At 39.7% G+C, this 12,959-nt stretch overlaps 1 long non-coding RNA gene and 1 pseudogene across 2 annotated transcripts in view; one reads left to right on the forward strand and one right to left on the reverse strand.

Annotated features, from left to right (window-relative positions):
• Nucleotides 1-1,127: 1,127 nt before the first annotated feature.
• Nucleotides 1,128-12,959, reverse strand: part of LOC109496601 — a 116,372-nt gene continuing 104,540 nt past the window's right edge. For both annotated transcript variants that reach the window (XR_006592835.1, XR_006592836.1), the window contains exons 4-6: nt 5,393-5,520; nt 4,003-4,107; nt 1,128-3,469 (exon numbers count right to left, since the gene is read on the reverse strand). This is a non-coding gene — a long non-coding RNA (uncharacterized LOC109496601). The remainder of the gene's footprint in view (nt 3,470-4,002; nt 4,108-5,392; nt 5,521-12,959) is intronic.
• On the forward strand, nt 11,225-11,323 carry LOC111558830 (annotated as a pseudogene).

Here is a 12,959-nt window from a genome sequence, read left to right on the forward strand (position 1 = left end):
TGATGAGGAAAATGGGAGCTCTGAATGATCAGCGAGCAGCATCTAGTACAAAATCATCCACAGGGAAGCCAGGCAAGAGGAAGAAATCCTGCTGTGTCTGCTTCCACAGAGCTGTCCTGGGAAAGCAAGGTGCACCCACTCTGAATATAGAATTGGAAACCAGTTCTAAGATGGCCACCCATGGATTCCTAGTCAGCCCCAAACATTCTTTGTTCCCTGGGTGAATGGGAGTCCATCTGTTTATCAGCCTGTACCACCTCTGAGTATACTAAACAAATCAAAATAAATTAAAATAAAGACAAGAGGTGAGACTGAAAATGTTAATCACTGGAATCAAATTAATACAAACTAGGAGAAAGAAGTGAGAGCAGTATTTCTTGAATGTTGCATGTTTAGGGAGCACAGATACTGGGGGATCTAGCCCTTTAACAAGACCCTTATCCTGATACCCTCATCCCCACAACAGTTTCATTAGACCCATTTATGCCCCTTCCTTTCAAAGCATTCAGAGCCCTGTTCTCTACTAGGTAGAAGGGATGATATTATGATTAGGTAAAAAATATCTGCTAGAATGGGTTGCACATCTCCAAAATAAATGTAATATCCTATGCTCTGAGAGACAGAATAGTATAAGGGTTAAGAGAAGACTCTGAAATAAAAAGGAATAAGTATGTTAATATCTATAAGGCCCTTAAATAGGGCCTAGCATATAGTAAATGCAACACAAGTATTTATTAAATAAACTACATTTATTAAAATTGCTTTAGAAAGTATATATATAAAACTATATTTATTAAAATTGCTTTAGAAAGTCTATATATATATAGACTTTCTAAAGCAATTTTAGATATACTAAAGCAATTTATAGATATACTTTATATATAAAGTATATATATATACTTTCTAAAGCAATTTTAATAAATGTAGTTTATTATATATATAGTTTATTTTTATATATGTAGTTTCTTATGTAATAATATGTAATGTTTTATTTATTTTTGAGAAAGAGAGAGACACAGAGCTCAAGTGGGGAAAGGGCAGAGAGAGAGGGAGATACAGAATCCGCAGCAAGCTACAGGCTGCAGGCTCCAGGCTAAGAGCTATCAGCTGTCAGCACAAAACCTGACAAGCCTGATGCAGGGTTCTAACTCACAAACCATGAGATCATGACCTGAACCAAAGTCAGACACTTCGACTGAGCCACCCAGGCACCCCTGCTTAAGAAAGTTCTTAAAAGGTAATCTTTAATAATAGGATGTAAGGCACTGCAAGAAAAGGATATTTTGGAGCACTCCTCACATCACATTACATGGATAACCATCTACCGATAACAGGGCACTAACACCCTTAGAAATCTATTCATCCAGGATGGATTGACTGCCCACGACTCTCTACCTTCAATTATTCTTTTGCCATCCAGTGAAAATATACAGGACACAAGCTAAAAAGCAAAAGCTATGGTTTCTATGCCTTTGTATCTCCAGACCTTTGCCTCCTGTCTGCCTTTGCAAAGTGCTTTCAGCTAAATACAAATCAGATTCAGCTCCATTAACAACTCTGCAGACAAAAGCTGAGGCTCACTGCTTGACAACCTCCACCCTCCCATTCACCTCCCTGTTTCCTGCTGAATCAACTCATGCTCCAGCCCAGGTGGTTAAGGATGTGTGGGTAAGTCACCAGCGTGGGTCAATCTCTCACAGTCTGTAGGGTTATGGAGGAGGGGAGGATGAAAATGAACTAGAGGTCAGTCAGGTTTGTATAAAGTGGCCAAACAGGAAACAGAACCCAATACCTATATGAAAAGATTTGCCTCATACATAATTAGGCTCCCAGTAGGCAGCCTGACACCAACTGGATAGTTAAGAGAAAGTTTTTGCTTCACTGTGACCTGAGCAAAGATCAAGAATGATGAAATTGATGGGCTTTTAATTCTTCTGGTGTGGTACTAAGTTGAAAAATCTTACAAGAAGCAGGAACCTGCTGGAGCATACTGAGAACCAGGGCTTTGGAAGGATTTTGTTCCCACTCCTTGAAAAAGACAGATTACTGGCAGAAATAGGCACAAGATTAGATTATTCACATTTTGAAGACCCTGACTTGGCAAGCATTTTGAATAGATATTAGAATCAAGTCTAACCTGAAACAAAACTAAGACATCATTTTTATCTTTAATTTGTTTCCATCCCTTTGTTTCTCCTCTTCCCAGTACCCTCATCTTGAGCCCTGGCTTTCTGAGAGTCCTGTCCCCCAAAATTTGTCACCTCAAAGAAACCTGACCTTTGTGGCTCAGTCAGTGGAGCATGTGACTCTTGATCTTGGGGTCATGAGTTTGAGCCCCACATTAGGCATAGAACTTAATTAAAAAAGAAAGAGAAAAAGAAAGAAAGAGGCCTGACCTTTCCCATCACTGACCCATATATTGGCAATATATTCCCCTGATTCCTCCTATTTCACTCCCCTAATCTAGCCTATATCCTATTCTTTTGTAATCTGCTTCCTAAAGTATTAGCAATTTAATGAACAAAACTGTGTCAAAGTATCAGAGGCTAAAAATGTATCAGTGTGTTATCCTTATTTGGTATGGCAGAGACAGCTGTCCTTCAAAATCTATTCTTTCATTTTTTCCCCTGGTAACATGGCTAGACAACATTCCCAACCTCCCTTACAATTAGTTGTGGCCATGTGATTGAATTCTGACCAATGACATGTGAGAATAATGTCTAGGCACCACCTCCATGCCAAAGCTCTTAAGAAAAGCGTTGACTCTCCAGGCTTACACTTCTCTTCCACCAGCTGGGTGTAGATGCCAATGAGGCCTTAGGGAATTGAGGGGCCACAAGATGGGGGAAAATCCAGATCTTTAAATGACTGTGGGGAGAAGAACATTTGCTGACCTGAACTCACACAAACTGCTATATGAGCAAGAAGTAAACTATTGTGTTGATATATTATATATTTATTTGGGTTTACTCATTACTACAAACTAGCCTAATCTACCCTTACAAAGATACCTGGAATATATCCATTTTTATAGATGCCTGCTATAGACACAATCCCCTATCTCAAAGAGCTGAATCTGATAATAATAAATTGCAGATATCAGAGATAGACATTTCAGGGATACAGCTTTTTGTAGTATCCATCACATCACCTACAAAGACAAATCATAGATGGATTCAGCCACAGACTGTGATGGAAAAGGAGGCTGGATGAAGCAAAGACCCATTAACTAGGATAGGTGCTGAGGAAAACTGACCAGAATGCAGAGGCTGGCCTCAGCCAGGACAGTCGAGATTTCCAGAGCAGTGTCTACAGATTCAAACAATGGTCAGAAGGAGGAGATCCAATCCTGCAACAAGAAATTCTAGAAAGTTTCCAACCCAGAAGACAAGCATAGTGTCTGTCATCATCATGACTTGTCCATATCTTGCCAGTTGATAAAGTATCAAGGAGTGGGCTGGAGCAGAGCCTAGGGAAAGAAGATTGACAGGAAGTTAGCAAGATGTAGGGTGGGGACACAGTCCTGGAAGGTAACAAGGCAGAACTACTGGATAAACTGGATAAAATGAGAGATTAAAGCAAAAGTCACCTAGAAAGAGCAGTGGGGAACACTGCAATTCAGGGGCAGAATGAATGCATAAAGCTCATTCCTGGCTCAGTGTTTCAAGCTCCATTAAAGAGGTCCCAGATTGCTGGAATATTTTCTGTCATTTAAAAAACTGATTTAGGAATAGGGTAGGGTGTTGTCTGGGCTGCAAGCAGGGCCCATCAAAAGAGTACCAAGGCACAAGGGAAGGCAAAGGCAAAGGAAATGTGGGGAGGAACTGACAATATAAAGACCTAAGTTTCAGATAACATCAGTGCTGGCCAACAAATCTTCATATTTGTCAGAAAGGCATGGCTAATGTCAAATCATAGGTGAACAATTAAAAATGCATAACATCATCTTCATTAAATTGGTATTATTAAAGACCAGAACATTTAAGCATGCATGACCAGTACCTCTCTTACTGGTTAGTGAGCAAATCCTCTTTGTCCTTGCAAAATTCCACATTAGCCAGATTCAAAGAATCATCTAGCAAATATTGGCCATGGCTGGAGTTAGGACTTCCTCAGTAGAAATTGCAAAAAAAAAAAATAGGTTTTCAGTCTCATTTTGCAATAGTGATCATTTCTGACACTGGATTGTTTGTTGTACATTTACTACCTGTCTCCCTCTGAGCCCTTTCACAGCAGCTAAAGTACTCCCTCTGATGGTCTCTGGGTTTCACTTACAGCTAACAACAGGGCATTGTTCTGTTGGATTTTTCCTCACAAAGCTTCTAACAACCCCCAAAGCCAGAACCCTGACAGCACTTAGTCCAAGCTTTGATTTAGTTCTTTTGGTCCTTTTTTAGCAAAGGAAGAAAAAAAGAAACCGGTATTGGAAGTTGGATACACATAAAAATATACGATGTGCATATAACATATACATAATTTAGCAACTTCGCTCTCCCTGATTCTAAAAGACTTTGCTTACAAAACACTTTGAAAAATTCAAATCAATTTTGAAATGCTGTCTTGCCAGCCTGGAATCTGGTAATATCAATGGTGCCTTATAGAGGAAGAGGGATTGCAGTATCCGATCATTGAGAAAAGGAAGCTGGCTGCACAGTGTGATGTGGACAGCAAAAGGCCAACCCCACCATCCAAAACCCTGTAACTCCAACCGTTCACATTGGACAGGTTGGGAGAACCAGGAAAAGAACCTGTAGGCATTCTTCCTCGAACAGCCAGGTTTGTAAAATCCCTATGACGCCTGTGCTACCCTTCCCCACTGATCAGGTCTTACTTGTCTTTCCTATGCCCCATGCTTTCTTTCTACTTTACCCCCACAGCCTCTGGTTACTCTCCAACACCTAAGATGAGCCCCACAGCCTTTTCTGCTCTATTTCATAACCATACTTCACTCCATCACAGAAAATCAGTAACAAGAAACACAGCCCTCTTTACTGAACACCACAGCAATGCTACCAAGTTAAAAAAAAAATTTTCAAACACCAGTTTGCAAAATAGTGTTAGTCTGTGATGAAGTCTCACTGATTTTCTTCACAAAATTAGAAAAATAAGGTCAATGTAATGAGAGTTTGTCATAAAGCTAAACGTGTTCAATTAAAAGGATTGTCCTTTATTCTGCAATTATATCCTTCCTACTTTCATTGCAGTGGGGAAGGCTATTAAAGTGCCCTTTCATTTATGAAACTATGGTGATAGTAGTTGGTGATGAAGATTCAGCTTATTTTGGTCTTATTATTATTATTGTATTACTTTGCAAAAATAAAAATAAACTACCTGGGAGAAATAACGAATAAAGACATTGACTCGTGTATCAAATTAGCTTCTTTAAACATACCAGGAATGAGATTAGAAGTAGGGTGGAAAGTAAGATGGCTCTGTGTCAGGGGGAGGAGAAGAGAGGGCCAAACAAAGGTAGACTCAGCTTCAGCTCTACAGGTGAGGCATTTTTTTGTTAACTGCATCCTGGAAGGCAGTGAAAGGACAAAGAGGTTTGTTGCAGAAAAGGACCTAGGGTATACTGAAAATAAACTCTTTTTGATTTTATATTGAATCCCAACTCCAACTGCAGCCCTCTCATTTGCCTAATTACAGTGACTCTCAAAACTGCACACTAGGATACATTGCACTGACATCATCTGGAAGTAAGACTCAAATTTTATTCTGATAGCAATTAAATTCCCAATTACCTGGAAGGCAAACACAGTTATGCAAATTACAGATGCAGGCTGACTAATATTAGAACTCAAATGGTTATCACTTCAGAAGTAGGCATTTTGCATCTCCTTTCCCTATTTAAAGGCTGCAGTGAAATTTAGTTTAACTGGACTTCGTGAGTTACAGAACCAAACTCCATTAATTTTTCTGAATATAAAATGTTAGTTTAGCTTATCTGAAAATTGATCTTCTCTCAAGCCTATCCCCTTAATCTTTTCTCCCTCTACTTCTTCATAAATGTATTATCTCATTCAGTCACTATATTATTTATCATTTATTATTATTTATTAATTCACTAACACTATTGTATAATTCAGCAATGGAATTTTTGCTGTAACGCTTTTTGGTGTATTTGCATACTGAATAAAACCATATTGATTCTTAAGGATTTTTATGCTGTAGAAATGCTTGCTGCAGACAAATTTGCAAACAAATTTTTATTTGGTTTCCAAAGACATTATTTTGACATGATTTCAACTGACGCCAACAAATCAAACCAAGTTCTGCAATAAATGCCTTCTTAATGGGTTTTATGTTATTTGTTTTAGTTGACACCATTTATTATAATTTAACAGCATTTCCTTCCTAGTAAAGTCCAAAATCAATAAAAAATGGTGACATATGTTTGTATTTATTTGGAAATACAAATGCAACCAAAGGGCTCTGTCAGTGTACGATTAATAGAGTATAAGATGTTGTGGTTTAGGGGCATCTGATTGTCTGTCTTGTAATGTGAATTTTGAAATAACTTGGGATTCTTGCTCCTCGACTTTCAGGTTAGGATAGAATTTCACATTAATGATAAATCACCCTGGATATGTGGTTTTCTATTTCAATTTGCTGCAATATAGCTTCATCTATTCACAAGGGGTAGGGGGAGTGGGACCACATGTGGGATGAGGAGAAAAACAAGCCGGTAATAAAATATTAAGACAAAGAAATAAACACATTTGAAATGTTATTACTGAGAGAGATGCTGAAACTGATGTATCTGTCTTTTATTCCAAGTATCATGGTGCATAGGCTGGCAATGAAAAATCCCAAAGCCCAAACTTGGGCACAGAGGTTCAACATCAAGATCTTCTCACAATAAGCCTCTGGCCTTTTAGATAAATTCTTCTTCATATTGACAGTACGGAAATATGATTAAGGATTCCAAGGAGAAAAATGCCCTGCTCTGCCAACCCTTTCACAAACACATTTTTAGGATCTGCCTGTCCCCGACCCAGGTTTAGTCCCTTGGTTCTCTTCTGCAGTCCAGGTACAAATGCAATTCTATCATAGAATTATAACATCTCATGGTTAGAAGTATCTTAAAAGTCATCTAGTTTAGTGGCTCCCAAAGGCTTGTCCAGGGACTAGTGCCAAATCCTAATGAAATTTTGCAGGTCTGTGAAAAATAAGGGCAATGTGGTAGAAGGCTATAAAAAACTTTGCTTTATTCTATTTTGGGGATATGAAATGATGGTGTTTGAAATGGTAGTTGTTTTTTTCCTTAGCGTCCTCATTAGAGGGTGAACCTTCATTTCTTGTCTTAGATATCCATGGGGAGAGGGCTCCACTCAAATAATACTCCTCTTTTATCCCTCATTTACTCCTCTCATGGGAGGAGAAGTGAATTATTTGATTTAATAAGTTTGAAAGAAGGAACTGAGCATCTTCTACTTGGCCCCTTCTGAGTTTCTCACTTTCTGGAGCCATCTTGTTCATATATGTTCACATTCTGTGCCAAACAGGAAAAGTACTAACTCCTACAGAGAAGATCTATGGTTGCTCAGCTGGGACAATGACCAGGTGGGGAAGCTGAACAGGGATAACGTATTAGCATACCCACTTGGCTGCAGATCTAAAGCTACAATCTCTGTTTCTGCTTTATCAGTGCTAGCAGTGATCCTTTATCTTCCAGCTGACTCCTATACCTATATCTCAATTAAGAGCCAATAGATAACACTTATGGAACGCTTATTATGAACAAGGCACGGTTCACATGCTTTACACTTGAGGTAGGTGTTATTATCCCATTTTACAGATGAGAAAACTAAGGCACAAAAATTTAAAGGAATTTTCCTAAGGTCATTCAGCTGGTAAGTGGCACAGTCTATATTCAGACTCAGGCAGCCTGGCTCCAATTTCCAGTGGGTTTCACTCAAGAAGAGAATAAAAGTATTATCCATTGCTAAAATATGTTATCCCAAAAACCTCATAAGGCCTCACTTGGTTAAAAAAAATTAAAAGTTGGAGATCTATACTGATTGGTACTTTCAATTTTTTTTTTTGAATCTTTATTAACTAGTCATACAGATCCAATACTCTACCAACAACTAACTTGATCCTAACATTCATACACTTCAGGAATCCTCTCGTCCTCTTCCTGCCCTACATCTATGTACTTGAAGACCAACAAAAATAGGAAACACTATCAAGGCTTCCCTTTCTCGTTAGGACAGCTTCCAGTTGATATTGAACTGAAATCTGCTCTTAGATTTGTCATAAGTAGCCACACAGAACAAATTTAATGCCTTGGGAATGAAGGAGCCCTCCCTAAACATTTCTTCACTCCTTTTTTTTTTACTGTATGTTGTATTTTTTTAATTATAATTTATTGTCAAATTGACTTCCATACAACACCCAGTGCTCATCCCAACAAGGGCCCTCCTCAATGCCCATCATCCACTTTCCCCTGTCCCCCAACCCCCATCAACCCTAAGTTTGTTCTCAGTCCTTAACAGTCTCTTATGGTTTGCCTCCCTCCCTCTCTGTAACTTTTTCCCCCTTCCCCCTGACCCCATGGTCTTCCTGTTAAGTTTCTCAATATCCACATATGAGTGAAAACATATGGTACCTGCCTTTCTCTGCCTGACTTATTTCACTTAGCATAATACCCTCCAGTTCCATCCACGTTGCTGCAAATGGCATGATTTCATTCTTTCTCTTTGCTAAGTAGTATTCCATTGTATATATAAACCACATCTTCTTTATCCATTCTTCAGCTGATGACATTCAGGCTTTTGCCACAATTTGGCTATTGTTGAAAGTGCTGCTATAAACATTGGGGTACATGTGCCCCTATGCATCAGCACTCCTGTATCCCTTGGGTACATTCCTAACAGTGTTATTGCTGTGTCATAGGCAGTTCTATTTTTAATTTTTGAGGAACCTCTACACTGTTTTCCAGAGTGGCTGCCCAGTTTGCATTTCACTCCAAATTCAGTATCCTGGGTTCCCTATGTCGTGGCTTGGAATCCCTTCATCGCACTGGTAATCCTCTTTATTTTTTTTAAGTTTATTTATTTATTTTGAGAGAAAGAGAGAGAGGAAGAGAAAGTAGAGGGGAGAGGGCAACAAGAGAGGGAGAGAGAGAATCTCAAGCAGGCTCCCCACTGTCAACTCAGAGTCCCACAAGAGGGCTCAGTCTCAGGAATGGTGAGATCATGACCTGAGCCAAAATCAAGAGTCAGAAGCTTAACCGACTAAGCCACCCATGAGCCCCTGGTAATCCTCTTCTGAAAGGGCACCAGTCTGATCATATCTCTTTATTTAAAAAAAAATTAACGTTTATTTATTTCTGAGAGAGTGCAAGCTGGGGAGGAGCAGAGAAAGACACACACAGAATCAGAAGCAGGCTTCAGGCTCTGAGCTGTCAGCACAGAGACCAAAGCGGGGCTCAAACTCATGAACCATGAGATCATGGCCTGAGCCGAAGTCGGACGGTCAACCGACTGAGCCACCCAGGTGCCCACACACAATCAGGGCTGGATGGGCCCTTACATGCCCCGCGTTGCATAATTTGTCTACTCAGTTCCCTTTTGGAGAACTGTAGTTTACGCCCAAAAAATTTGCAGTCCCTGTCATATTGAAACACACTCCAAGGAAGTACCTGAAGAGGCCAGCCCTTGGTTAGCAGAGATTGCTAATGACAGTCACTTTGGCTCTGGATGTGTGGGTTTCCAGAACCACATGGAATTTGAGGAAGTCATATAATTTATTAATTTATTTTGAAATTTATAATTATTTTTAAAAATATTGATGTTTATTTTTGAGAGAGAGAGAGGAAGACACACAATCTGAAACAGGCTCCAGGCTCTGAGCTGTCAGCACAGAGCCCGATGCAGGGCTTGAACTCACAAACTGTGAGATTATGACCTGAGCTGAAGTCGGACACTTAACCAACTGAGTCACCCAGGCACCCTGATCATATCTCTTTAAAGGATGATTTCTGATGTGGGGAACAAAGGCAAAATAAAAACATTAAATTTCCTTACAATTTACAGTCCATTGACCAGTCCTTAAGCAGTGTGACCTTCTAGGAATTCAACTGCCTCAATGTTAATACTTTGCTAAGGGCAAAAGGCAACCTTAGTTTAACATTATCCCAACTTCCGGGATCCTGTAAGCCTCCTTTAACATAAAACATTCCTTTGGAAACTTCCTTTATTTCTACCACCCCCCCCCCCAAAGATATATGTTAGCAATCATCCTCTAAGCATATGGCCCACTGATATATATCTAAAGGGTGTTATGACTAAGGTTTTACTAGATAGTAATAAATGACTTTTTCCTAATAGCTAGCCCCCTCAAGGTCCTAGAAACCTTGCTTCCAAAATTCCTTTGAGACACTATCCCTAACCCTCTCCCAAACTGAAAGTATATAATCAGTCACCCTCACAACTCCAATGCAGCTCTTTCTGCCCAAAGGTCCTGCCCCCATGCTTTAATAAAACCATCTTTTGCACCAAAGACATCTCAAGAATTCTTTCTTTACCAATCGCTCTGAACCCCACCATTTCCCCATCAGTTTCCAAAAGAAATCTAATACTCCATATGAAGTCTGGTTAATAATGATTAGCTAGTTCCATTTCTTTGCTAGTTTGGGATTTTACACTTCTATTAATATCCCCTCCTTCCCTCTTCACCTAATTTAAATGAGTGATTTTGTCTAACTAAATCATCTGGAAGCATATGGCCCAGACCATGGGAGTTTCCTATTATGATAGGGAAAGATGGGATAAAATAGGCAAAAAAGGGAGATGCTTAGGCTTTTAAAGGTGCCTGGGTGGGGAAAAACACATTTTAAGACATTTCTTCTGGAAATGTCTGGCTTGAGTAAACTCCTTCAGTCTTAAGATTCCTCTTAAGAATGTAAGGGACACTACCTACTCCCCCTCAGGTTCCCCTCAGGAATTTAACAATCAAAATACCTAACTAAAATAAGTAAACCATAAAACGTATGATATATGAGGGCCAGTATGACCATAGTCTGACTCCTCACACAATGGAATCCAGCCAATCAGGAATGGACAACCCAGCATATAGAGTTATCAGGCCAATAAGGGTAGAATGTGAGAAGGAATGAGGGGGAAGGGAAGGGCCCACGCCTCCCAAGACCAAATCCTTATAAAAGAAAGTCCCTTGCCTACAGTCGTGGGCATTCATTTTCAAACGTCCCGTCTCTGTGCTCCCTTCAGCAGCACATATACTAAAAATTGGGGGGATACAGAGAAGATTAGCATGGCCTCTATGCAAGGATGACACTCAAATGCCCCCTCTCTGTAAAGAGAGCTTTCATAATATTCTTACTTTCTAATCTTATATTCTAATAAACTTTTGCCTGCTGCTCCTTTTATTCTGTGCCCACCTCTTCATTCTTCGAAGCTTAGAGACAAAGAATACCGGGTACTGAGGTAAAAGAATCCTGCAACACTATCTTAACTCTTATCTTGAAATTAAATGACCGTCCAGTTTACATGTGGTAAGGTTAGAGAGGTCATTTAAACTCACATATATGTCTAATACTGTGGGACCCAAGGAATTTAACAAAAACCCCCTACCCCTGGACAAGCAGAGCAAGACTAACTCCATTTTGTGCTACACCCACCATCTCATGTATAACCCCCACATGACCTACTTATTGCTTAAGACATTCCCCCACCCTAGTCAAGCCGCTGAGCACACCCTTACTGGAAACCAGCTCATATAAGAATAAGGAACCCCTAACCACCAAAGAATGTAAATCCCGCCTTTTGCCCGCCAAACTTGCACGCCAATTCTTAAACCCAGCCTTTTGTCCCCCAAACTTGCGCGCCAATTCTGACCAGAGTGATAGGCTAGTTCAAACAGTTACTATAGGGTAAATTGTAATTCAATTGGCCACCTGCGTGTGGACTGACATGACTATGCAACTTTCTGTGTGTGTTACAATCTCATTGGCCACTGGCCCCTATAAAAATGCTACACCTCTTAACCTAGGGGTCCAAGTCCCTGCTCTGCTGTGTCAGTTATACTTGGGCCCAAGCTCGAGCTTGCAAATGAACCCTCGTGCATTTGCATCGGCATCTGCTCCTTGGTGGTCTCTCGGATTCGAAATTGGGGGGCATTACAATACCACCTGGTACTTAGGTCCTCACCCAGGTCTGCCATCAGTCCCTACACTTTTCTTTGGTTACTGATATTTGATGCTAGCCTGATTTGACAATTGGTCCTGTCATGCCCTTTGGTTTCCCTGAAAAGGGATCTTGAATGCCAGGAGAGCTTGACAGTGCCCTCAGGCCTAACTGTCACAAATGTTTTCCCTATTCAGTTTGTTTATTTTGTGTGCCTTTGGCTGCAGCTATAAAATACCAAAACACCCAACTTATTCTGTTAATAAATCAAGCAATTCAATGTATAAAGATTAGTCAGATTACTTGTTTATCAGCATGTAGGAAAATACAGTGGTCCAAATATAAAATACTTAATAACGATATTAAGTATTTAATACATACATTTATGTATGACAGATCCTTAATGAATTGGGGAGTAGTTAGGATTTTTAGGGAGTGTTCCTAAACTTTTAAGATTGATGTCATGAAAAGCAAACATATCTATCTTCCCACCAAAATTTCTCTTCCTGCCAGAGTTGAAGGTAGAATCTTAGGCTATAGGGAATACTGATATGATTCAATGAGGAAGGTCTTAAATTTTTATAAAAACATGAGAAAGGAACAAAATAATTCAGAGAAAGGATATGAACATTCAGAATGCATAAACTGGTTATATCATAAACTAGTTGAATGCCTGAGACAGCTTTAGCAGCCAGATTCATCCATGAATCTCAAAAGATTTTCTGATCATTAATCCATATTTTCACATAAGACTGTTAAAACACACACACACACACACACACACACACACACACAGGCCCAAGATGG

Source organism: Felis catus, chromosome X (assembly GCF_018350175.1).
Source record: "Felis catus isolate Fca126 chromosome X, F.catus_Fca126_mat1.0, whole genome shotgun sequence".
Classification (NCBI taxonomy): Eukaryota; Metazoa; Chordata; class Mammalia; order Carnivora; family Felidae; genus Felis; species Felis catus.